At 50.1% G+C, this 25,115-nt stretch overlaps 16 non-coding genes across 16 annotated transcripts; 8 read left to right on the top strand and 8 right to left on the bottom strand.

Annotated features, from left to right (window-relative positions):
- Positions 1 to 7,438: 7,438 nt before the first annotated feature.
- On the bottom strand, positions 7,439 to 7,509 carry trnag-gcc (transfer RNA glycine (anticodon GCC)). Its single transcript has one exon. It is a non-coding gene; the product is annotated as a tRNA-Gly (tRNA).
- A 134-nt stretch (positions 7,510 to 7,643) lies between these two features.
- On the top strand, positions 7,644 to 7,715 carry trnad-guc (transfer RNA aspartic acid (anticodon GUC)). Its single transcript has one exon. It is a non-coding gene; the product is annotated as a tRNA-Asp (tRNA).
- Positions 7,716 to 9,867: 2,152 nt separating this feature from the next.
- trnag-gcc (transfer RNA glycine (anticodon GCC)) lies at positions 9,868 to 9,938 on the bottom strand. The gene has a single exon. It is a non-coding gene; the product is annotated as a tRNA-Gly (tRNA).
- Positions 9,939 to 10,072: 134 nt separating this feature from the next.
- Positions 10,073 to 10,144, top strand: trnad-guc (transfer RNA aspartic acid (anticodon GUC)). The gene has a single exon. It is a non-coding gene; the product is annotated as a tRNA-Asp (tRNA).
- Positions 10,145 to 12,295: 2,151 nt separating this feature from the next.
- trnag-gcc (transfer RNA glycine (anticodon GCC)) lies at positions 12,296 to 12,366 on the bottom strand. The gene has a single exon. It is a non-coding gene; the product is annotated as a tRNA-Gly (tRNA).
- Positions 12,367 to 12,500: 134 nt separating this feature from the next.
- trnad-guc (transfer RNA aspartic acid (anticodon GUC)) lies at positions 12,501 to 12,572 on the top strand. Its single transcript has one exon. It is a non-coding gene; the product is annotated as a tRNA-Asp (tRNA).
- A 2,152-nt stretch (positions 12,573 to 14,724) lies between these two features.
- On the bottom strand, positions 14,725 to 14,795 carry trnag-gcc (transfer RNA glycine (anticodon GCC)). Its single transcript has one exon. It is a non-coding gene; the product is annotated as a tRNA-Gly (tRNA).
- Positions 14,796 to 14,929: 134 nt separating this feature from the next.
- trnad-guc (transfer RNA aspartic acid (anticodon GUC)) lies at positions 14,930 to 15,001 on the top strand. Its single transcript has one exon. It is a non-coding gene; the product is annotated as a tRNA-Asp (tRNA).
- Positions 15,002 to 17,154: 2,153 nt separating this feature from the next.
- Positions 17,155 to 17,225, bottom strand: trnag-gcc (transfer RNA glycine (anticodon GCC)). The gene has a single exon. It is a non-coding gene; the product is annotated as a tRNA-Gly (tRNA).
- A 134-nt stretch (positions 17,226 to 17,359) lies between these two features.
- Positions 17,360 to 17,431, top strand: trnad-guc (transfer RNA aspartic acid (anticodon GUC)). The gene has a single exon. It is a non-coding gene; the product is annotated as a tRNA-Asp (tRNA).
- Positions 17,432 to 19,583: 2,152 nt separating this feature from the next.
- trnag-gcc (transfer RNA glycine (anticodon GCC)) lies at positions 19,584 to 19,654 on the bottom strand. The gene has a single exon. It is a non-coding gene; the product is annotated as a tRNA-Gly (tRNA).
- Positions 19,655 to 19,788: 134 nt separating this feature from the next.
- trnad-guc (transfer RNA aspartic acid (anticodon GUC)) lies at positions 19,789 to 19,860 on the top strand. The gene has a single exon. It is a non-coding gene; the product is annotated as a tRNA-Asp (tRNA).
- A 2,153-nt stretch (positions 19,861 to 22,013) lies between these two features.
- trnag-gcc (transfer RNA glycine (anticodon GCC)) lies at positions 22,014 to 22,084 on the bottom strand. The gene has a single exon. It is a non-coding gene; the product is annotated as a tRNA-Gly (tRNA).
- A 134-nt stretch (positions 22,085 to 22,218) lies between these two features.
- trnad-guc (transfer RNA aspartic acid (anticodon GUC)) lies at positions 22,219 to 22,290 on the top strand. The gene has a single exon. It is a non-coding gene; the product is annotated as a tRNA-Asp (tRNA).
- Positions 22,291 to 24,442: 2,152 nt separating this feature from the next.
- trnag-gcc (transfer RNA glycine (anticodon GCC)) lies at positions 24,443 to 24,513 on the bottom strand. The gene has a single exon. It is a non-coding gene; the product is annotated as a tRNA-Gly (tRNA).
- A 134-nt stretch (positions 24,514 to 24,647) lies between these two features.
- On the top strand, positions 24,648 to 24,719 carry trnad-guc (transfer RNA aspartic acid (anticodon GUC)). The gene has a single exon. It is a non-coding gene; the product is annotated as a tRNA-Asp (tRNA).
- The last annotated feature ends 396 nt before the right edge of the window (positions 24,720 to 25,115 follow it).

The raw sequence follows: 25,115 nt of genomic DNA, 5'->3' as shown, positions 1-25,115 counted from the left end.
TGATTGATTGATTGTTTGATTGACTGAAAAAGGTTTCCTTGACAGTGCATTCAAATGTCAGCAAGATGTGGAAAAGCTTACACCAGGGGTCGGCAATTAGCGGCCCATGGGCCAAATGTGGCCCGCAGAACCGTCCAATCCGGCCTGCGAAAGGATTCCAACACGCGCGTGCGCACGCACACACGCATTACCCCAGGCCCTCAAGCAGACGCACGCACCCCTGTTGGAGTGCGATATCTGTCATTGTGTTGCAATAGACAATCTTTGAAGGATGTGTTCTTTAGTTGTGGTTTCCGGTTTGTCACTGAAAAATAAAGAGGAGTGGCACCTCGTCTCGTGAACAGAGAGCGCAAGTGAGTGCGCTGCACCGAGCTGAAGGCAGCACAGAGACAAGCGCGCAGCACTGACGCTTCAGGGTCAGAAGCAGAGCAGTGGCACCGAGGCAGAGCGGCGGCGTACAAGTGGCGAGCCGGTAGCGGTGACCAGGAGTGGCGAGGCAGCAAGACGGCGGCACAGTTACACCGTTAGTGAACCCGGGCACCAGGGACCTAGGTACGTGCCCGTGGGTACTGGTGTGTTAGGCCGTGCCGCCAGCCCAACAAATGTCTGCAGCGTTGCACTGCGGACCTCGCTTGCACCCCCTGGTCGTGAAGGCAGACAGGATCGTTACCGACCTGAGGGAGGACATCCGCCGGCTGTCGAAGGAGCTCAGGGACAAAGACGATCTGCTGGAGCAGGCCCAGATGCTGGCCGAGGGACAATCCATGATCATCTCGTCCTTCATGAACACCACCGCTCCAGAACCCTGGGCTCCTTCCTGCTCTACTCCAGACCATCAGCGCTCCTGGGCGGAGGTGGTAGTGCGGGGCCAAAAGCCCAAGCCCACCGCGGCCTCCACTACCCTTCTCGAACCGCTTCCATGCCCTGGTGCAGTATGACAACGACAGCCCGGCGGGTGGTGAGGGTCCGTGGCCTGCTGCTGCCTCTGCTGTTCCCGTGTCCTCTGGTGGGTCCGCAGCTCACCACCACAATACCCCGGAAGCCACGCTGCCAGACACCACCAGGTACCGCCGTCGCTCCGCCACAGCTCCGGATCACTTCACCCCAGCCCCAGAGACGGATTTCTCCACCGTGGTCCTGGCCCACTCCACCTCGGCCCCAGAGAAGGACCTCCCTGCCGCGACCCTGGAGAAGGAGCTCACCGCCCCGGCCTCGGATCACTTCGACGCGGCCCGGGCCTACTTCACCTCGGCCCCCGGAGAAGGAGCTCCCTGCCGCGACCCTGGAGAAGGAGCGCATCGCCCTGGCCTCGGTTCACTCCGCCGCAGCCCGGGCCTACTCCACCTCGGCCCCGGAGAAGAAGCTCCCTGCCGCGGCCCCGGATCACTCCACCGTGGCCCTGGAGCCGGACCGCTCCCCGCCGGTCCCAGAGCAGCGGTGATCACCGCGGCCTCAGTTGCCCGCCTGCAGCTGATCAGGAAGGCAGTGAGGAGGCATTCCTGGAGCCACCACCACAGGGAGAACCGTGTCCACCACTCCGGGGAGAGCCAGAACCAGGACCAGGCCCAGGACCACCGCTCCAGGAGCGAGGTTGCTGCCGGCGGCTCCGCTGCGCCGACGGAGCACTCCCCAGCCCCAGACACCGACATTGTCGCCCCACAGCCGCCCCCGCCCCGTCCCCTCTTTTCCCCCACATCTCTCCTGGTTGGGGACAGTAGCATCAGGAATATTCGCTCTTTTAATGCCGTCACGCGGTGTATTCCTGGTGCTACTGTCAAGGTCCTCCACGGACTCCCGGAGCTCCTGCAGTCCCTCCCCTCCACTGTCCGCCGGGTCATCGTGCACGTCGGCACTAGCAACATGGCCTGGCAGCAGTCGGAGGTCACCAAGCAGGATTTTAAAGACCTTTTTAACCTGTTGGAGAGCTGTGGAAGGTCAGTTTTTATCTCTGGACCTTTGCCGACCTTCTCCAGGGGAGCTGAAGGCTTCTCCAGACTGCTCAGCCTCAACACCTGGCTTCAGCGCTCCTGCACAGCCTCCAATTTTTATTTCATAGACAATTTTAATCTTTTCTGGAACCGCCCAGCTTTTTATCACCAGGACGGACTTCACCCGAGCCGCTGGGCAGCTCCATCTTAGCAGGTAACATTCAGCACACAGTCCACACATCCCCCACTGACTGACTACCTGCAAGCCCCCCCATCCACCACACGCCGCACACACCCCTCACACACCCTTACTGCCACTGGACACACCACACATGGTACATAATATCTCAGTTATCACCTCGTGCAGACACCACATCCCCCCGGACTGTTCTTAAATGCAAAAGGACTCTTTTATCAGTAAAAGTCCACCAAGAGCGCACGTCCAGCCCGCCCACCACCATTAATATGGCCCTGCTGAATGTTCGCTCTCTTTTAAACAAATCTTTTATTATAAATGATCTTATTTTAGACAAAAACTTGGACAGTCTGTTTTTAACTGAGACATGGCTTGGCACTGATGCACCTGTTATCCTCACTGAGGCTTCCCCACTGAGTTTTAACTTTTTATTTTCAACCAGACAGGGTAAGAGGGGTGGAGGGACTGCTTCCATTTTAAAAAAAACTCATTTAGCGTGTGTGCAGTGGCTTTTAATACTTTTCTTTTGAGTACCACGCCTTTATTTTTAGCAGTCCCCCGACCCTGTGTTTAACAGTATACAGACCCCCTCAGTACTCTAGTCTTTTTATTAGTGAATTTTCAGAACTTTTAACAATAACTCATTCTAAATATAGTAGAATTTTAATAACTGGTGATTTTAACTTACATGTTGATGACATCTCGGACACTATGGTCCAGAAAACTTTTAAAGTGTTTAGATTTTAAACAGCATGTCACACAGCCAACTCACAACAGAGGACACACCCTGGACCTGGTTCTAACCCGGTCTGTCCATCAGTGTGTCCTCTGTTGTTGACCTGGCTGTGTCTGACCACTTCTGTATGTCTTTTAACATCACCAGTTTTAACCAGCAGGAAGCCCCGGTGAGAACAGTGAGGAGACGCTGCCTTTCTCCTGAAGTGGCTGCAAATTTTATAGAGATCTTGTGGGGCACTCCTGCTGTGATTTTACCTGCACCCTGTGATTTTATCATTGATGATTTTAACAGTAAACTGAAGTCCAGTCTGGACTCAGTAGCTCCACTTTTAACTAAAACTATCAAGGGCCATTCTAAACCCCCGTGGAGGAAGAATGATATAATCAATAAACTGAAAAGAAACTGCATGAGTGCTGAAAGAAGGTGGAGGAAATCCTAGTTGACTGTACATCATCAGATTTGACGTCAACAACTCAAAATTTACAATAATGCAGTTAAACGGGCCCAAACTTCCCACTTCTCTCAACTTATTTCAGACAATAAAGACAACCCCCGCTTCCTCTTCTCCACCTTCAACATTTTAACTGGCACTAATTTTAATAAAGCTTTTAAGGAGCCAACAGACGCTCTCTGTAAAGACTATGCAGACCACTTCAGAACTAAAATCATGGACATCAGGTCTAGTCTTTTACCTCAACAGGTTTTATCAGTGAACACAGCTGAACCGTTGTCCATGCCTGAGGATACACTGGACAGTTTGGACCTGGTTGATGAAGGACTCTTGGTCCAGTTTTCTCCCAAGTAAAATCTACAACCTGCCTTCTAGATCCCATCCCCACACCACTTTTTAAATCATTTGATGGATTCCTGGAGGAACAGATTTTAAATATCTTGAACTGCTCTCTTCAGACGGGCGTCTTCCCCACTGCCTTTAAAACGGCGGTGGTAAAGCCCCTTCTGAAGAAGAGCAATTTAGACCCCGATGTTTTCAATAACTACAGACCAGTACCCAACTTACCGTTTTTAAGTAAAGTTTTAGAAAGACTGGTTTTTAACCAAGTCAATGACTTTTTAATGATAAATAACATTTTAGAAAGACATCAGTCTGGTTTTAGAGCGAACCACAGTACCGAGACGCCCTTTTAAAGATTTTAAATGATATCAGGAGGAATTTCGATAATAAAAAACTCACAGTGTTGGTTCTACTGGACCTGAGTGCCGCCTTCGACACAGTAGAACATCACATTTTAATAAATAGACTGAGTCACCTGGTGGGCCTCTCTGGTACTGTTCTTAACTGGTTCAGTTCTTATCTCACAGATCGATGTTTTTATGTAAGTATGGATACTTGTTCCTCAGGAACCCATGAAACTGGGTGTGGGGCTCCCCAAGATTCAATTTTAAGGTCCCATACTTTTTAATCTCTACATGCTTCCACTTGGGGACATCATCAGGAGACACGGCATCAGCTTCCATAGTTATGCTGACGATACTCAGCTGTACATCGCCGTGTCTCCTGATGACTAAGGGCCAATAGAAACCCTTTTTAACTGGATTTCAGACATCAAGTCATGGATGGCAGTGAACTTCCTTGCACCCTCTGATTTAACTGACTTGTTTTTACCGTATCGACCCTCGCAGGCCCTGAGGTCCTCTGGCAGCGCCTTATTGTGTGTTCCTAAAGCAAGAACCAAGACTCATGGTGAGGCGGCTTTTATTCACTATGGCCCCCGACTGTGGAACAGCCTGCCGGAGAACCTCAGGACTGCAGAGACTGCTGATATTTTTAAAGGGAGGTTGAAAACACACCTTTTTAATCAGGCTTTTAATTGACCTTTTATAGTCCTCTTATTCCATTTTTATTTATGTAATTTTATTCTATTTTATTATGTACTTTCAACTTGTTTTACTTTTTTACTTTGTAATCCTATCTGATTATTTTATTTTAATTTCGTATCATATTTGATCATGTTTTAGCTGTTTGATTCCAGTGTTTCCTCAGAAGGGTCCTTCACACCAGGAGTTGGTCCTGGTCCAACGCTGGGGTTACTGTGCCCAGGTCCTCTGGTCCTGGCTGGCCTGGGGGGCTCCACACTTCGGTGTGCGGGTTTCCTTGGTCTGTCGGGGTCGGGGGTTGGGCGCTGGAGCCCCAGTATTAATTGACCCTTGATTTCTCCTGGTGTGGGCACCCCACTGGTAGTGTTTTCCCAAGATGCTCAGTGCCATGCCATGTCTCATTAATGGGAGAATGTGTGTGTGTGTGTGTGTGTGTGTGTGTGTGTGTGTGTGTGTGTGTGCATGCATGTGCGTGTGTGCGCTTGCGTGTGTGTGTGTGTGTGTGGTGCATACAGTTTGATGGCGCGGATTTTTATTCTTTTTGTTTTTATGACTTGCTTTACTGTTCAGCACTTTGCATTGTTTTTATTAATATGAAAAGTGCTATATAAATAAAATCTGATTTGATGTATGAGGCAGACATGTCTACGATGGATGGAGCAACCGGAGGAATTTCCTGCGCAAGGAGAGGAGCTTACCCTGCAGAAGATTTAACAACCCCGAATTGATTGTTCGCCACCCCGCTCGGCGGGTGCATGCCTCTGTCGCCGCAACCCGTAGCCCCCCCACATCCATCCGTAGTGGTCTTCTTTCGGAACTCTGCTAAGACACAAATGACAGTCATTGCACCAACCACAGTCTCCAGCTTGGCAGGAGAACATTTATCACTGAAACACCAAATGCCTGACTCAGACTCAGACTCAGACCCAGACTCCCTGAATCAAACACAAAAACATGCAGGTTTACTGCAGAGGAGGAAGAGACGAGCTACACAACCAGAAAGCCCTGATGGGCTCATGAGTTCATGAGGCCTCATTTGTCCATCGCTCTGGACCAAGTGATCTCTTCACTTGTTGGTCCTGAAGGCTCCAGATATTCTGTCATCTCTCAGGAGCTGCCTGGCCTGGAGCAGGTTCCCAACGTTCTCGAGGAGCATTCTGACCAGCCACAGTGTGGACAGGGAGTCTGTGCTATTGAGGACCGAGATAGCAGACACATCAGGAGGTTTCATCTGGACAAACGATTTCAGGCTCTTCCTGAGGACACAGTGGCAGTGCCCTCTTGTGGACACAGCTGCAAACAGCACCTTTGTGGATTCAGAAGGATCAGTCCGCTGGGAGCAGATTCTGTGGGATCTGAGGAGTTGAGATTTGGCTCATCCAGCAAAGGTGTGGCTTGGATGAAAACCGGCTTTATACAAGAGGGTGTGGGTGTTGGCAGGCTCAAAGAAAACTCGAATATCCCATCAGAGAGTGTGTGGAGAGATTTTCCATTTGGATGTGGGTGTTGTGACTGTCCAAGAAGACTTTAAAACCCCGCTCTGAATGGCACCACACTCCCCAGATGTCTGCAGGGCCCAGGTCTCCCAGTCAGTCGTCAACATGTTGGTGGTTGCGGGGGGCAAACTCCTTCTTCATTGCCATTCCTTTCACCTGCAGGCAAAAGTCACCACTGAGCTGAAAGAAATTTCTGGTCAGGTTCATCTCCACCAGCTTCAACAGTCATTGGCCAGGTCTGGTCTTATCTAGGTAAATCATCATATATCATTAGATTAGGGTTAGGGTTAGAGTAACCCTAACTCGAGGATTATGTAATCATGTAACAAGCCTGGATTACATCGACCATCAACTGGGATGGAGTGACAGACTTCAGGAACCAGGAAGGAGTGACCTTCCGCCGACAGCTGTCACCCACAACTTGGCTCAGTACCAACTATGAAGCACAGGACACGGACAAGAAAAGCTGTTGACAGCAGCCAGTCACTTCAATGGAAACAGACACGCTCCCCGTTGGGGAATCGAACCCCGGTCTGCACGGCGGCCGCATGTGGCTCAGCTGAACTCCCTTAACTTCCCCCATTCATTTTCAATGGGAGTGTCTTTCAGTACAGATTCAATACTCGTTTTCACCACTAGAGCAAAAACGGGGGCGCTGTTTCGCTCCTTCCTCAGAGTTAAGGAAAGCAGTTGTTGTTGTTGTGTGTTTATCAGTCAGAGAGAGAGGAGCGTCGACTTTTATCAGATTTACAACTTTATCTCAAAGACCAGGACTGCCAGAGAATGAAGTACTGGAACCAGGAAGTTGTGACTGACTACATGAACCAGGACATGGTGACAGACTACCAGAAAAATGAAGTAGTGATGGACTCCTGGAACCAGGAAGTTGTGACAAGCTACCAGAAGCAAGTGGCCACAGGCCGCAGGAACCAGGAAGAAGAGACGGCTTGCAGGAACCACCAAGTAATGACGGACTGCCACAAGCGGGAAGTGGTGACCAACGACTGAAAGCATTAAGCAGAGACAGACTACTAGAACCAGGAAGGTACTTACCAGTTGTACTTTTCTTCAGAATGAAAACTGTTGACGACAGGACAGTAACTGCACTCTGCATATTCCTCTTTCAGTATGACCAGCAGATGTAGACTCTGCTTTTCATCCTGGGCATGACTGCCTTGTCATTGAAGACCTGGATCACTCAGGAACTTCAACAGGTCCAGCTGAGGCACATTAAAAGCCCTGCTGCATTGGCCGGGAATCGAGCCCGGGCCTCCCGCGTGGCAGGCGAGAATTCTACCACTGAACCACCAATGCCAGTATGCGGACAAAATTTCACCATGAGAAGACATCTGGTCCAACCGCAGTGACCTCTGAGCCCCTGCCCCCAACACCGTGACCATAACTCCTCCGGTCACGCCGGTTGGACTCAGTGGACAGCAAGGCACCTCTCCTCGTTAGTATAGTGGTGAGTATCCCCGCCTGTCACGCGGGAGACCGGGGTTCAATTCCCCGACGGGGAGTGTCTTTCTTATCACCCATCAACGTTGGCCTTCTTGCTGTCCCTCACTGGATTTCCATGGTGTTTTCTGTGCCTCTGACACCTTGGGCTCACACCCTTGTGTTCTTCTAAGAGCTTTCCATTGTTCTCCACACGATGTACAGCCATACCAAGCTGATCTAACATTAAGAAACCTCACGACTGTCTTTCGGCCGTTGCCAGATGCTAATTAACAAATGTCTTCTTTCGGAACTCTGCTAAGACACAAATGACAGTCATTGCACCAACCACAGTCTCCAGCTTGGCAGGAGAACATTTATCACTGAAACACCAAATGCCTGACTCAGACTCAGACTCAGACCCAGACTCCCTGAATCAAACACAAAAACATGCAGGTTTACTGCAGAGGAGGAAGAGACGAGCTACACAACCAGAAAGCCCTGATGGGCTCATGAGTTCACGAGGCCTCATTTGTCCATCGCTCTGGACCAAGTGATCTCTTCACTTGTTGGTCCTGAAGGCTCCAGATATTCTGTCATCTCTCAGGAGCTGCCTGGCCTGGAGCAGGTTCCCAACGTTCTCGAGGAGCATTCTGACCAGCCACAGTGTGGACAGGGAGTCTGTGCTATTGAGGACCGAGATAGCAGACACATCAGGAGGTTTCATCTGGACAAACGATTTCAGGCTCTTCCTGAGGACACAGTGGCAGTGCCCTCTTGTGGACACAGCTGCAAACAGCACCTTTGTGGATTCAGAAGGATCAGTCCGCTGGGAGCAGATTCTGTGGGATCTGAGGAGTTGAGATTTGGCTCATCCAGCAAAGGTGTGGCTTGGATGAAAACCGGCTTTATACAAGAGGGTGTGGGTGTTGGCAGGCTCAAAGAAAACTCGAATATCCCATCAGAGAGTGTGTGGAGAGATTTTCCATTTGGATGTGGGTGTTGTGACTGTCCAAGAAGACTTTAAAACCCCGCTCTGAATGGCACCACACTCCCCAGATGTCTGCAGGGCCCAGGTCTCCCAGTCAGTCGTCAACATGTTGGTGGTTGCGGGGGGCAAACTCCTTCTTCATTGCCATTCCTTTCACCTGCAGGCAAAAGTCACCACTGAGCTGAAAGAAATTTCTGGTCAGGTTCATCTCCACCAGCTTCAACAGTCATTGGCCAGGTCTGGTCTTATCTAGGTAAATCATCATATATCATTAGATTAGGGTTAGGGTTAGAGTAACCCTAACTCGAGGATTATGTAATCATGTAACAAGCCTGGATTACATCGACCATCAACTGGGATGGAGTGACAGACTTCAGGAACCAGGAAGGAGTGACCTTCCGCCGACAGCTGTCACCCACAACTTGGCTCAGTACCAACTATGAAGCACAGGACACGGACAAGAAAAGCTGTTGACAGCAGCCAGTCACTTCAATGGAAACAGACACGCTCCCCGTTGGGGAATCGAACCCCGGTCTGCACGGCGGCCGCATGTGGCTCAGCTGAACTCCCTTAACTTCCCCCATTCATTTTCAATGGGAGTGTCTTTCAGTACAGATCCAATACTCGTTTTCACCACTAGAGCAAAAATGGGGGCGCTGTTTCGCTCCTTCCTCAGAGTTAAGGAAAGCAGTTGTTGTTGTTGTGTGTTTATCAGTCAGAGAGAGAGGAGCGTCGACTTTTATCAGATTTACAACTTTATCTCAAAGACCAGGACTGCCAGAGAATGAAGTACTGGAACCAGGAAGTTGTGACTGACTACATGAACCAGGACATGGTGACAGACTACCAGAAAAATGAAGTAGTGATGGACTCCTGGAACCAGGAAGTTGTGACAAGCTACCAGAAGCAAGTGGCCACAGGCCGCAGGAACCAGGAAGAAGAGACGGCTTGCAGGAACCACCAAGTAATGACGGACTGCCACAAGCGGGAAGTGGTGACCAACGACTGAAAGCATTAAGCAGAGACAGACTACTAGAACCAGGAAGGTACTTACCAGTTGTACTTTTCTTCAGAATGAAAACTGTTGACGACAGGACAGTAACTGCACTCTGCATATTCCTCTTTCAGTATGACCAGCAGATGTAGACTCTGCTTTTCATCCTGGGCATGACTGCCTTGTCATTGAAGACCTGGATCATTCAGGAACTTCAACAGGTCCAGCTGAGGCAGATTAAAAGCCCTGCTGCATTGGCCGGGAATCGAGCCCGGGCCTCCCGCGTGGCAGGCGAGAATTCTACCACTGAACCACCAATGCCAGTATGCGGACAAAATTTCACCATGAGAAGACATCTGGTCCAACCGCAGTGACCTCTGAGCCCCTGCCCCCAACACCGTGACCATAACTCCTCCGGTCACGCCGGTTGGACTCAGTGGACAGCAAGGCACCTCTCCTCGTTAGTATAGTGGTGAGTATCCCCGCCTGTCACGCGGGAGACCGGGGTTCAATTCCCCGACGGGGAGTGTCTTTCTTATCACCCATCAACGTTGGCCTTCTTGCTGTCCCTCACTGGATTTCCATGGTGTTTTCTGTGCCTCTGACACCTTGGGCTCACACCCTTGTGTTCTTCTAAGAGCTTTCCATTGTTCTCCACACGATGTACAGCCATACCAAGCTGATCTAACATTAAGAAACCTCACGACTGTCTTTCGGCCGTTGCCAGATGCTAACTAACAAATGTCTTCTTTCGGAACTCTGCTAAGACACAAATGACAGTCATTGCACCAACCACAGTCTCCAGCTTGGCAGGAGAACATTTATCACTGAAACACCAAATGCCTGACTCAGACTCAGACTCAGACCCAGACTCCCTGAATCAAACACAAAAACATGCAGGTTTACTGCAGAGGAGGAAGAGACGAGCTACACAACCAGGAAGCCCTGATGGGCTCATGAGTTCATGAGGCCTCATTTGTCCATCGCTCTGGACCAAGTGATCTCTTCACTTGTTGGTCCTGAAGGCTCCAGATATTCTGTCATCTCTCAGGAGCTGCCTGGCCTGGAGCAGGTTCCCAACGTTCTCGAGGAGCATTCTGACCAGCCACAGTGTGGACAGGGAGTCTGTGCTATTGAGGACCGAGATAGCAGACACATCAGGAGGTTTCACCTGGACAAACGATTTCAGGCTCTTCCTGAGGACACAGTGGCAGTGCCCTCTTGTGGACACAGCTGCAAACAGCACCTTTGTGGATTCAGAAGGATCAGTCCGCTGGGAGCAGATTCTGTGGGATCTGAGGAGTTGAGATTTGGCTCATCCAGCAAAGGTGTGGCTTGGATGAAAACCGGCTTTATACAAGAGGGTGTGGGTGTTGGCAGGCTCAAAGAAAACTCGAATATCCCATCAGAGAGTGTGTGGAGAGATTTTCCATTTGGATGTGGGTGTTGTGACTGTCCAAGAAGACTTTAAAACCCCGCTCTGAATGGCACCACACTCCCCAGATGTCTGCAGGGCCCAGGTCTCCCAGTCAGTCGTCAACATGTTGGTGGTTGCGGGGGGCAAACTCCTTCTTCATTGCCATTCCTTTCACCTGCAGGCAAAAGTCACCACTGAGCTGAAAGAAATTTCTGGTCAGGTTCATCTCCACCAGCTTCAACAGTCATTGGCCAGGTCTGGTCTTATCTAGGTAAATCATCATATATCATTAGATTAGGGTTAGGGTTAGAGTAACCCTAACTCGAGGATTATGTAATCATGTAACAAGCCTGGATTACATCGACCATCAACTGGGATGGAGTGACAGACTTCAGGAACCAGGAAGGAGTGACCTTCCGCCGACAGCTGTCACCCACAACTTGGCTCAGTACCAACTATGAAGCACAGGACACGGACAAGAAAAGCTGTTGACAGCAGCCAGTCACTTCAATGGAAACAGACACGCTCCCCGTTGGGGAATCGAACCCCGGTCTGCACGGCGGCCGCATGTGGCTCAGCTGAACTCCCTTAACTTCCCCCATTCATTTTCAATGGGAGTGTCTTTCAGTACAGATCAATACTCGTTTTCACCACTAGAGCAAAAATGGGGGCGCTGTTTCGCTCCTTCCTCAGAGTTAAGGAAAGCAGTTGTTGTTGTTGTGTGTTTATCAGTCAGAGAGAGAGGAGCGTCGACTTTTATCAGATTTACAACTTTATCTCAAAGACCAGGACTGCCAGAGAATGAAGTACTGGAACCAGGAAGTTGTGACTGACTACATGAACCAGGACATGGTGACAGACTACCAGAAAAATGAAGTAGTGATGGACTCCTGGAACCAGGAAGTTGTGACAAGCTACCAGAAGCAAGTGGCCACAGGCCGCAGGAACCAGGAAGAAGAGACGGCTTGCAGGAACCACCAAGTAATGACGGACTGCCACAAGCGGGAAGTGGTGACCAACGACTGAAAGCATTAAGCAGAGACAGACTACTAGAACCAGGAAGGTACTTACCAGTTGTACTTTTCTTCAGAATGAAAACTGTTGACGACAGGACAGTAACTGCACTCTGCATATTCCTCTTTCAGTATGACCAGCAGATGTAGACTCTGCTTTTCATCCTGGGCATGACTGCCTTGTCATTGAAGACCTGGATCACTCAGGAACTTCAACAGGTCCAGCTGAGGCAGATTAAAAGCCCTGCTGCATTGGCCGGGAATCGAGCCCGGGCCTCCCGCGTGGCAGGCGAGAATTCTACCACTGAACCACCAATGCCAGTATGCGGACAAAATTTCACCATGAGAAGACATCTGGTCCAACCGCAGTGACCTCTGAGCCCCTGCCCCCAACACCGTGACCATAACTCCTCCGGTCACGCCGGTTGGACTCAGTGGACAGCAAGGCACCTCTCCTCGTTAGTATAGTGGTGAGTATCCCCGCCTGTCACGCGGGAGACCGGGGTTCAATTCCCCGACGGGGAGTGTCTTTCTTATCACCCATCAACGTTGGCCTTCTTGCTGTCCCTCACTGGATTTCCATGGTGTTTTCTGTGCCTCTGACACCTTGGGCTCACACCCTTGTGTTCTTCTAAGAGCTTTCCATTGTTCTCCACACGATGTACAGCCATACCAAGCTGATCTAACATTAAGAAACCTCACGACTGTCTTTCGGCCGTTGCCAGATGCTAACTAACAAATGTCTTCTTTCGGAACTCTGCTAAGACACAAATGACAGTCATTGCACCAACCACAGTCTCCAGCTTGGCAGGAGAACATTTATCACTGAAACACCAAATGCCTGACTCAGACTCAGACTCAGACCCAGACTCCCTGAATCAAACACAAAAACATGCAGGTTTACTGCAGAGGAGGAAGAGACGAGCTACACAACCAGGAAGCCCTGATGGGCTCATGAGTTCATGAGGCCTCATTTGTCCATCGCTCTGGACCAAGTGATCTCTTCACTTGTTGGTCCTGAAGGCTCCAGATATTCTGTCATCTCTCAGGAGCTGCCTGGCCTGGAGCAGGTTCCCAACGTTCTCGAGGAGCATTCTGACCAGCCACAGTGTGGACAGGGAGTCTGTGCTATTGAGGACCGAGATAGCAGACACATCAGGAGGTTTCACCTGGACAAACGATTTCAGGCTCTTCCTGAGGACACAGTGGCAGTGCCCTCTTGTGGACACAGCTGCAAACAGCACCTTTGTGGATTCAGAAGGATCAGTCCGCTGGGAGCAGATTCTGTGGGATCTGAGGAGTTGAGATTTGGCTCATCCAGCAAAGGTGTGGCTTGGATGAAAACCGGCTTTATACAAGAGGGTGTGGGTGTTGGCAGGCTCAAAGAAAACTCGAATATCCCATCAGAGAGTGTGTGGAGAGATTTTCCATTTGGATGTGGGTGTTGTGACTGTCCAAGAAGACTTTAAAACCCCGCTCTGAATGGCACCACACTCCCCAGATGTCTGCAGGGCCCAGGTCTCCCAGTCAGTCGTCAACATGTTGGTGGTTGCGGGGGGCAAACTCCTTCTTCATTGCCATTCCTTTCACCTGCAGGCAAAAGTCACCACTGAGCTGAAAGAAATTTCTGGTCAGGTTCATCTCCACCAGCTTCAACAGTCATTGGCCAGGTCTGGTCTTATCTAGGTAAATCATCATATATCATTAGATTAGGGTTAGGGTTAGAGTAACCCTAACTCGAGGATTATGTAATCATGTAACAAGCCTGGATTACATCGACCATCAACTGGGATGGAGTGACAGACTTCAGGAACCAGGAAGGAGTGACCTTCCGCCGACAGCTGTCACCCACAACTTGGCTCAGTACCAACTATGAAGCACAGGACACGGACAAGAAAAGCTGTTGACAGCAGCCAGTCACTTCAATGGAAACAGACACGCTCCCCGTTGGGGAATCGAACCCCGGTCTGCACGGCGGCCGCATGTGGCTCAGCTGAACTCCCTTAACTTCCCCCATTCATTTTCAATGGGAGTGTCTTTCAGTACAGATCCAATACTCGTTTTCACCACTAGAGCAAAAATGGGGGCGCTGTTTCGCTCCTTCCTCAGAGTTAAGGAAAGCAGTTGTTGTTGTTGTGTGTTTATCAGTCAGAGAGAGAGGAGCGTCGACTTTTATCAGATTTACAACTTTATCTCAAAGACCAGGACTGCCAGAGAATGAAGTACTGGAACCAGGAAGTTGTGACTGACTACATGAACCAGGACATGGTGACAGACTACCAGAAAAATGAAGTAGTGATGGACTCCTGGAACCAGGAAGTTGTGACAAGCTACCAGAAGCAAGTGGCCACAGGCCGCAGGAACCAGGAAGAAGAGACGGCTTGCAGGAACCACCAAGTAATGACGGACTGCCACAAGCGGGAAGTGGTGACCAACGACTGAAAGCATTAAGCAGAGACAGACTACTAGAACCAGGAAGGTACTTACCAGTTGTACTTTTCTTCAGAATGAAAACTGTTGACGACAGGACAGTAACTGCACTCTGCATATTCCTCTTTCAGTATGACCAGCAGATGTAGACTCTGCTTTTCATCCTGGGCATGACTGCCTTGTCATTGAAGACCTGGATCACTCAGGAACTTCAACAGGTCCAGCTGAGGCAGATTAAAAGCCCTGCTGCATTGGCCGGGAATCGAGCCCGGGCCTCCCGCGTGGCAGGCGAGAATTCTACCACTGAACCACCAATGCCAGTATGCGGACAAAATTTCACCATGAGAAGACATCTGGTCCAACCGCAGTGACCTCTGAGCCCCTGCCCCCAACACCGTGACCATAACTCCTCCGGTCACGCCGGTTGGACTCAGTGGACAGCAAGGCACCTCTCCTCGTTAGTATAGTGGTGAGTATCCCCGCCTGTCACGCGGGAGACCGGGGTTCAATTCCCCGACGGGGAGTGTCTTTCTTATCACCCATCAACGTTGGCCTTCTTGCTGTCCCTCACTGGATTTCCATGGTGTTTTCTGTGCCTCTGACACCTTGGGCTCACACCCTTGTGTTCTTCTAAGAGCTTTCCATTGTTCTCCACACGATGTACAGCCATACCAAGCTGATCTCACATTAAGAAACCTCACGACTGTCTTTCGGCCGTTGCCAGATGCTAATTAACAAATGTCTTCTTTCGGAACTCTGCTAAGACACAAATGACAGTCATTGCACCAACCACAGTCTCCAGCTTGGCAGGAGAACATTTATCACTGAAACACCAAATGCCTGACTCAGACTCAGACTCAGACCCAGACTCCCTGAATCAAACACAAAAAACATGCAGGTTTACGGCAGAGGAGGAAGAGACGAGCTACACAACCAGGAAGCCCTGATGGGCTCATGAGTTCATGAGGCCTCATTTGTCCATCGCTCTGGACCAAGTGATCTCTTCACTTGTTGGTCCTGAAGGCTCCAGATATTCTGTCATCTCTCAGGAGCTGCCTGGCCTGGAGCAGGTTCCCAACGTTCTCGAGGAGCATTCTGACCAGCCACAGTGTGGACAGGGAGTCTGTGCTATTGAGGACCGAGATAGCAGACACATCAGGAGGTTTCACCTGGACAAACGATTTCAGGCTCTTCCTGAGGACACAGTGGCAGTGCCCTCTTGTGGACACAGCTGCAAACAGCACCTTTGTGGATTCAGAAGGATCAGTCCGCTGGGAGCAGATTCTGTGGGATCTGAGGAGTTGAGATTTGGCTCATCCAGCAAAGGTGTGGCTTGGATGAAAACCGGCTTTATACAAGAGGGTGTGGGTGTTGGCAGGCTCAAAGAAAACTCGAATATCCCATCAGAGAGTGTGTGGAGAGATTTTCCATTTGGATGTGGGTGTTGTGACTGTCCAAGAAGACTTTAAAACCCCGCTCTGAATGGCACCACACTCCCCAGATGTCTGCAGGGCCCAGGTCTCCCAGTCAGTCGTCAACATGTTGGTGGTTGCGGGGGGCAAACTCCTTCTTCATTGCCATTCCTTTCACCTGCAGGCAAAAGTCACCACTGAGCTGAAAGAAATTTCTGGTCAGGTTCATCTCCACCAGCTTCAACAGTCATTGGCCAGGTCTGGTCTTATCTAGGTAAATCATCATATATCATTAGATTAGGGTTAGGGTTAGAGTAACCCTAACTCGAGGATTATGTAATCATGTAACAAGCCTGGATTACATCGACCATCAACTGGGATGGAGTGACAGACTTCAGGAACCAGGAAGGAGTGACCTTCCGCCGACAGCTGTCACCCACAACTTGGCTCAGTACCAACTATGAAGCACAGGACACGGACAAGAAAAGCTGTTGACAGCAGCCAGTCACTTCAATGGAAACAGACACGCTCCCCGTTGGGGAATCGAACCCCGGTCTGCACGGCGGCCGCATGTGGCTCAGCTGAACTCCCTTAACTTCCCCCATTCATTTTCAATGGGAGTGTCTTTCAGTACAGATCCAATACTCGTTTTCACCACTAGAGCAAAAATGGGGGCGCTGTTTCGCTCCTTCCTCAGAGTTAAGGAAAGCAGTTGTTGTTGTTGTGTGTTTATCAGTCAGAGAGAGAGGAGCGTCGACTTTTATCAGATTTACAACTTTATCTCAAAGACCAGGACTGCCAGAGAATGAAGTACTGGAACCAGGAAGTTGTGACTGACTACATGAACCAGGACATGGTGACAGACTACCAGAAAAATGAAGTAGTGATGGACTCCTGGAACCAGGAAGTTGTGACAAGCTACCAGAAGCAAGTGGCCACAGGCCGCAGGAACCATGAAGAAGAGACGGCTTGCAGGAACCACCAAGTAATGACGGACTGCCACAAGCGGGAAGTGGTGACCAACGACTGAAAGCATTAAGCAGAGACAGACTACTAGAACCAGGAAGGTACTTACCAGTTGTACTTTTCTTCAGAATGAAAACTGTTGACGACAGGACAGTAACTGCACTCTGCATATTCCTCTTTCAGTATGACCAGCAGATGTAGACTCTGCTTTTCATCCTGGGCATGACTGCCTTGTCATTGAAGACCTGGATCACTCAGGAACTTCAACAGGTCCAGCTGAGGCAGATTAAAAGCCCTGCTGCATTGGCCGGGAATCGAGCCCGGGCCTCCCGCGTGGCAGGCGAGAATTCTACCACTGAACCACCAATGCCAGTATGCGGACAAAATTTCACCATGAGAAGACATCTGGTCCAACCGCAGTGACCTCTGAGCCCCTGCCCCCAACACCGTGACCGTAACTCCTCCGGTCACGCCGGTTGGACTCAGTGGACAGCAAGGCACCTCTCCTCGTTAGTATAGTGGTGAGTATCCCCGCCTGTCACGCGGGAGACCGGGGTTCAATTCCCCGACGGGGAGTGTCTTTCTTATCACCCATCAACGTTGGCCTTCTTGCTGTCCCTCACTGGATTTCCATGGTGTTTTCTGTGCCTCTGACACCTTGGGCTCACACCCTTGTGTTCTTCTAAGAGCTTTCCATTGTTCTCCACACGATGTACAGCCATACCAAGCTGATCTCACATTAAGAAACCTCACGACTGTCTTTCGGCCGTTGCCAGATGCTAATTAACAAATGTCTTCTTTCGGAACTCTGCTAAGACACAAATGACAGTCATTGCACCAACCACAGTCTCCAGCTTGGCAGGAGAACATTTATCACTGAAACACCAAATGCCTGACTCAGACTCAGACTCAGACCCAGACTCCCTGAATCAAACACAAAAACATGCAGGTTTACTGCAGAGGAGGAAGAGACGAGCTACACAACCAGGAAGCCCTGATGGGCTCATGAGTTCATGAGGCCTCATTTGTCCATCGCTCTGGACCAAGTGATCTCTTCACTTGTTGGTCCTGAAGGCTCCAGATATTCTGTCATCTCTCAGGAGCTGCCTGGCCTGGAGCAGGTTCCCAACGTTCTCGAGGAGCATTCTGACCAGCCACAGTGTGGACAGGGAGTCTGTGCTATTGAGGACCGAGATAGCAGACACATCAGGAGGTTTCACCTGGACAAACGATTTCAGGCTCTTCCTGAGGACACAGTGGCAGTGCCCTCTTGTGGACACAGCTGCAAACAGCACCTTTGTGGATTCAGAAGGATCAGTCCGCTGGGAGCAGATTCTGTGGGATCTGAGGAGTTGAGATTTGGCTCATCCAGCAAAGGTGTGGCTTGGATGAAAACCGGCTTTATACAAGAGGGTGTGGGTGTTGGCAGGCTCAAAGAAAACTCGAATATCCCATCAGAGAGTGTGTGGAGAGATTTTCCATTTGGATGTGGGTGTTGTGACTGTCCAAGAAGACTTTAAAACCCCGCTCTGAATGGCACCACACTCCCCAGATGTCTGCAGGGCCCAGGTCTCCCAGTCAGTCGTCAACATGTTGGTGGTTGCGGGGGGCAAACTCCTTCTTCATTGCCATTCCTTTCACCTGCAGGCAAAAGTCACCACTGAGCTGAAAGAAATTTCTGGTCAGGTTCATCTCCACCAGCTTCAACAGTCATTGGCCAGGTCTGGTCTTATCTAGGTAAATCATCATATATCATTAGATTAGGGTTAGGGTTAGAGTAACCCTAACTCGAGGATTATGTAATCATGTAACAAGCCTGGATTACATCGACCATCAACTGGGATGGAGTGACAGACTTCAGGAACCAGGAAGGAGTGACCTTCCGCCGACAGCTGTCACCCACAACTTGGCTCAGTACCAACTATGAAGCACAGGACACGGACAAGAAAAGCTGTTGACAGCAGCCAGTCACTTCAATGGAAACAGACACGCTCCCCGTTGGGGAATCGAACCCCGGTCTGCACGGCGGCCGCATGTGGCTCAGCTGAACTCCCTTAACTTCCCCCATTCATCTTCAATGGGAGTGTCTTTCAGTACAGATTCAATACTCGTTTTCACCACTAGAGCAAAAATGGGGGTGCTGTTTCGCTCCTTCCTCAGAGTTAAGGAAAGCAGTTGTTGTTGTTGTGTGTTTATCAGTCAGAGAGAGAGGAGCGTCGACTTTTATCAGATTTACAACTTTATCTCAAAGACCAGGACTGCCAGAGAATGAAGTACTGGAACCAGGAAGTTGTGACTGACTACATGAACCAGGACATGGTGACAGACTACCAGAAAAATGAAGTAGTGATGGACTCCTGGAACCAGGAAGTTGTGACAAGCTACCAGAAGCAAGTGGCCACAGGCCGCAGGAACCAGGAAGAAGAGACGGCTTGCAGGAACCACCAAGTAATGACGGACTGCCACAAGCGGGAAGTGGTGACCAACGACTGAAAGCATTAAGCAGAGACAGACTACTAGAACCAGGAAGGTACTTACCAGTTGTACTTTTCTTCAGAATGAAAACTGTTGACGACAGGACAGTAACTGCACTCTGCATATTCCTCTTTCAGTATGACCAGCAGATGTAGACTCTGCTTTTCATCCTGGGCATGACTGCCTTGTCATTGAAGACCTGGATCACTCAGGAACTTCAACAGGTCCAGCTGAGGCAGATTAAAAGCCCTGCTGCATTGGCCGGGAATCGAGCCCGGGCCTCCCGCGTGGCAGGCGAGAATTCTACCACTGAACCACCAATGCCAGTATGCGGACAAAATTTCACCATGAGAAGACATCTGGTCCAACCGCAGTGACCTCTGAGCCCCTGCCCCCAACACCGTGACCATAACTCCTCCGGTCACGCCGGTTGGACTCAGTGGACAGCAAGGCACCTCTCCTCGTTAGTATAGTGGTGAGTATCCCCGCCTGTCACGCGGGAGACCGGGGTTCAATTCCCCGACGGGGAGTGTCTTTCTTATCACCCATCAACGTTGGCCTTCTTGCTGTCCCTCACTGGATTTCCATGGTGTTTTCTGTGCCTCTGACACCTTGGGCTCACACCCTTGTGTTCTTCTAAGAGCTTTCCATTGTTCTCCACACGATGTACAGCCATACCAAGCTGATCTCACATTAAGAAACCTCACGACTGTCTTTCGGCCGTTGCCAGATGCTAATTAACAAATGTCTTCTTTCGGAACTCTGCTAAGACACAAATGACAGTCATTGCACCAACCACAGTCTCCAGCTTGGCAGGAGAACATTTATCACTGAAACACCAAATGCCTGACTCAGACTCAGACTCAGACCCAGACTCCCTGAATCAAACACAAAAACATGCAGGTTTACTGCAGAGGAGGAAGAGACGAGCTACACAACCAGGAAGCCCTGATGGGCTCATGAGTTCATGAGGCCTCATTTGTCCATCGCTCTGGACCAAGTGATCTCTTCACTTGTTGGTCCTGAAGGCTCCAGATATTCTGTCATCTCTCAGGAGCTGCCTGGCCTGGAGCAGGTTCCCAACGTTCTCGAGGAGCATTCTGACCAGCCACAGTGTGGACAGGGAGTCTGTGCTATTGAGGACCGAGATAGCAGACACATCAGGAGGTTTCATCCTGGACAAACGATTTCAGGCTCTTCCTGAGGACACAGTGGCAGTGCCCTCTTGTGGACACAGCTGCAAACAGCACCTTTGTGGATTCAGAAGGATCAGTCCGCTGGGAGCAGATTCTGTGGGATCTGAGGAGTTGAGATTTGGCTCATCCAGCAAAGGTGTGGCTTGGATGAAAACCGGCTTTATACAAGAGGGTGTGGGTGTTGGCAGGCTCAAAGAAAACTCGAATATCCCATCAGAGAGTGTGTGGAGAGATTTTCCATTTGGATGTGGGTGTTGTGACTGTCCAAGAAGACTTTAAAACCCCGCTCTGAATGGCACCACACTCCCCAGATGTCTGCAGGGCCCAGGTCTCCCAGTCAGTCGTCAACATGTTGGTGGTTGCGGGGGGCAAACTCCTTCTTCATTGCCATTCCTTTCACCTGCAGGCAAAAGTCACCACTGAGCTGAAAGAAATTTCTGGTCAGGTTCATCTCCACCAGCTTCAACAGTCATTGGCCAGGTCTGGTCTTATCTAGGTAAATCATCATATATCATTAGATTAGGGTTAGGGTTAGAGTAACCCTAACTCGAGGATTATGTAATCATGTAACAAGCCTGGATTACATCGACCATCAACTGGGATGGAGTGACAGACTTCAGGAACCAGGAAGGAGTGACCTTCCGCCGACAGCTGTCACCCACAACTTGGCTCAGTACCAACTATGAAGCACAGGACACGGACAAGAAAAGCTGTTGACAGCAGCCAGTCACTTCAATGGAAACAGACACGCTCCCCGTTGGGGAATCGAACCCCGGTCTGCACGGCGGCCGCATGTGGCTCAGCTGAACTCCCTTAACTTCCCCCATTCATCTTCAATGGGAGTGTCTTTCAGTACAGATCCAATACTCGTTTTCACCACTAGAGCAAAAATGGGGGTGCTGTTTCGCTCCTTCCTCAGAGTTAAGGAAAGCAGTTGTTGTTGTTGTGTGTTTATCAGTCAGAGAGAGAGGAGCGTCGACTTTTATCAGATTTACAACTTTATCTCAAAGACCAGGACTGCCAGAGAATGAAGTACTGGAACCAGGAAGTTGTGACTGACTACATGAACCAGGACATGGTGACAGACTACCAGAAAAATGAAGTAGTGATGGACTCCTGGAACCAGGAAGTTGTGACAAGCTACCAGAAGCAAGTGGCCACAGGCCGCAGGAACCAGGAAGAAGAGACGGCTTGCAGGAACCACCAAGTAATGACGGACTGCCACAAGCGGGAAGTGGTGACCAACGACTGAAAGCATTAAGCAGAGACAGACTACTAGAACCAGGAAGGTACTTACCAGTTGTACTTTTCTTCAGAATGAAAACTGTTGACGACAGGACAGTAACTGCACTCTGCATATTCCTCTTTCAGTATGACCAGCAGATGTAGACTCTGCTTTTCATCCTGGGCATGACTGCCTTGTCATTGAAGACCTGGATCACTCAGGAACTTCAACAGGTCCAGCTGAGGCAGATTAAAAGCCCTGCTGCATTGGCCGGGAATCGAGCCCGGGCCTCCCGCGTGGCAGGCGAGAATTCTACCACTGAACCACCAATGCCAGTATGCGGACAAAATTTCACCATGAGAAGACATCTGGTCCAACCGCAGTGACCTCTGAGCCCCTGCCCCCAACACCGTGACCATAACTCCTCCGGTCACGCCGGTTGGACTCAGTGGACAGCAAGGCACCTCTCCTCGTTAGTATAGTGGTGAGTATCCCCGCCTGTCACGCGGGAGACCGGGGTTCAATTCCCCGACGGGGAGTGTCTTTCTTATCACCCATCAACGTTGGCCTTCTTGCTGTCCCTCACTGGATTTCCATGGTGTTTTCTGTGCCTCTGACACCTTGGGCTCACACCCTTGTGTTCTTCTAAGAGCTTTCCATTGTTCTCCACACGATGTACAGCCATACCAAGCTGATCTCACATTAAGAAACCTCACGACTGTCTTTCGGCCGTTGCCAGATGCTAATTAACAAATGTCTTCTTTCGGAACTCTGCTAAGACACAAATGACAGTCATTGCACCAACCACAGTCTCCAGCTTGGCAGGAGAACATTTATCACTGAAACACCAAATGCCTGACTCAGACTCAGACTCAGACCCAGACTCCCTGAATCAAACACAAAAACATGCAGGTTTACTGCAGAGGAGGAAGAGACGAGCTACACAACCAGGAAGCCCTGATGGGCTCATGAGTTCATGAGGCCTCATTTGTCCATCGCTCTGGACCAAGTGATCTCTTCACTTGTTGGTCCTGAAGGCTCCAGATATTCTGTCATCTCTCAGGAGCTGCCTGGCCTGGAGCAGGTTCCCAACGTTCTCGAGGAGCATTCTGACCAGCCACAGTGTGGACAGGGAGTCTGTGCTATTGAGGACCGAGATAGCAGACACATCAGGAGGTTTCACCTGGACAAACGATTTCAGGCTCTTCCTGAGGACACAGTGGCAGTGCCCTCTTGTGGACACAGCTGCAAACAGCACCTTTGTGGATTCAGAAGGATCAGTCCGCTGGGAGCAGATTCTGTGGGATCTGAGGAGTTGAGATTTGGCTCATCCAGCAAAGGTGTGGCTTGGATGAAAACCGGCTTTATACAAGAGGGTGTGGGTGTTGGCAGGCTCAAAGAAAACTCGAATATCCCATCAGAGAGTGTGTGGAGAGATTTTCCATTTGGATGTGGGTGTTGTGACTGTCCAAGAAGACTTTAAAACCCCGCTCTGAATGGCACCACACTCCCCAGATGTCTGCAGGGCCCAGGTCTCCCAGTCAGTCGTCAACATGTTGGTGGTTGCGGGGGACAAACTCCTTCTTCATTGCCATTCCTTTCACCTGCAGGCAAAAGTCACCACTGAGCTGAAAGAAATTTCTGGTCAGGTTCATCTCCACCAGCTTCAACAGTCATTGGCCAGGTCTGGTCTTATCTAGGTAAATCATCATATATCATTAGATTAGGGTTAGGGTTAGAGTAACCCTAACTCGAGGATTATGTAATCATGTAACAAGCCTGGATTACATCGACCATCAACTGGGATGGAGTGACAGACTTCAGGAACCAGGAAGGAGTGACCTTCCGTCGACAGCTGTCACCCACAACTTGGCTCAGTACCAACTATGAAGCACAGGACACGGACAAGAAAAGCTGTTGACAGCAGCCAGTCACTTCAATGGAAACAGACACGCTCCCCGTTGGGGAATCGAACCCCGGTCTGCACGGCGGCCGCATGTGGCTCAGCTGAACTCCCTTAACTTCCCCCATTCATTTTCAATGGGAGTGTCTTTCAGTACAGATCCAATACTCGTTTTCACCACTAGAGCAAAAATGGGGGCGCTGTTTCGCTCCTTCCTCAGAGTTAAGGAAAGCAGTTGTTGTTGTTGTGTGTTTATCAGTCAGAGAGAGAGGAGCGTCGACTTTTATCAGATTTACAACTTTATCTCAAAGACCAGGACTGCCAGAGAATGAAGTACTGGAACCAGGAAGTTGTGACTGACTACATGAACCAGGACATGGTGACAGACTACCAGAAAAATGAAGTAGTGATGGACTCCTGGAACCAGGAAGTTGTGACAAGCTACCAGAAGCAAGTGGCCACAGGCCGCAGGAACCATGAAGAAGAGACGGCTTGCAGGAACCACCAAGTAATGACGGACTGCCACAAGCGGGAAGTGGTGACCAACGACTGAAAGCATTAAGCAGAGACAGACTACTAGAACCAGGAAGGTACTTACCAGTTGTACTTTTCTTCAGAATGAAAACTGTTGACGACAGGACAGTAACTGCACTCTGCATATTCCTCTTTCAGTATGACCAGCAGATGTAGACTCTGCTTTTCATCCTGGGCATGACTGCCTTGTCATTGAAGACCTGGATCACTCAGGAACTTCAACAGGTCCAGCTGAGGCAGATTAAAAGCCCTGCTGCATTGGCCAGGAATCGAGCCCGGGCCTCCCGCGTGGCAGGCGAGAATTCTACCACTGAACCACCAATGCCAGTATGCGGACAAAATTTCACCATGAGAAGACATCTGGTCCAACCGCAGTGACCTCTGAGCCCCTGCCCCCAACACCGTGACCATAACTCCTCCGGTCACGCCGGTTGGACTCAGTGGACAGCAAGGCACCTCTCCTCGTTAGTATAGTGGTGAGTATCCCCGCCTGTCACGCGGGAGACCGGGGTTCAATTCCCCGACGGGGAGTGTCTTTCTTATCACCCATCAACGTTGGCCTTCTTGCTGTCCCTCACTGGATTTCCATGGTGTTTTCTGTGCCTCTGACACCTTGGGCTCACACCCTTGTGTTCTTCTAAGAGCTTTCCATTGTTCTCCACACGATGTACAGCCATACCAAGCTGATCTCACATTAAGAAACCTCACGACTGTCTTTCGGCCGTTGCCAGATGCTAATTAACAAATGTCTTCTTTCGGAACTCTGCTAAGACACAAATGACAGTCATTGCACCAACCACAGTCTCCAGCTTGGCAGGAGAACATTTATCACTGAAACACCAAATGCCTGACTCAGACTCAGACTCAGACCCAGACTCCCTGAATCAAACACAAAAACATGCAGGTTTACTGCAGAGGAGGAAGAGA

Source organism: Salarias fasciatus, unplaced genomic scaffold (genome assembly GCF_902148845.1).
Source record: "Salarias fasciatus unplaced genomic scaffold, fSalaFa1.1, whole genome shotgun sequence".
NCBI lineage: Eukaryota > Metazoa > Chordata > Actinopteri > Blenniiformes > Blenniidae > Salarias > Salarias fasciatus.
The sequence above is the reverse complement of the archived record's forward strand: the minus strand, read 5'-3'. Positions and strand labels throughout refer to the sequence as shown.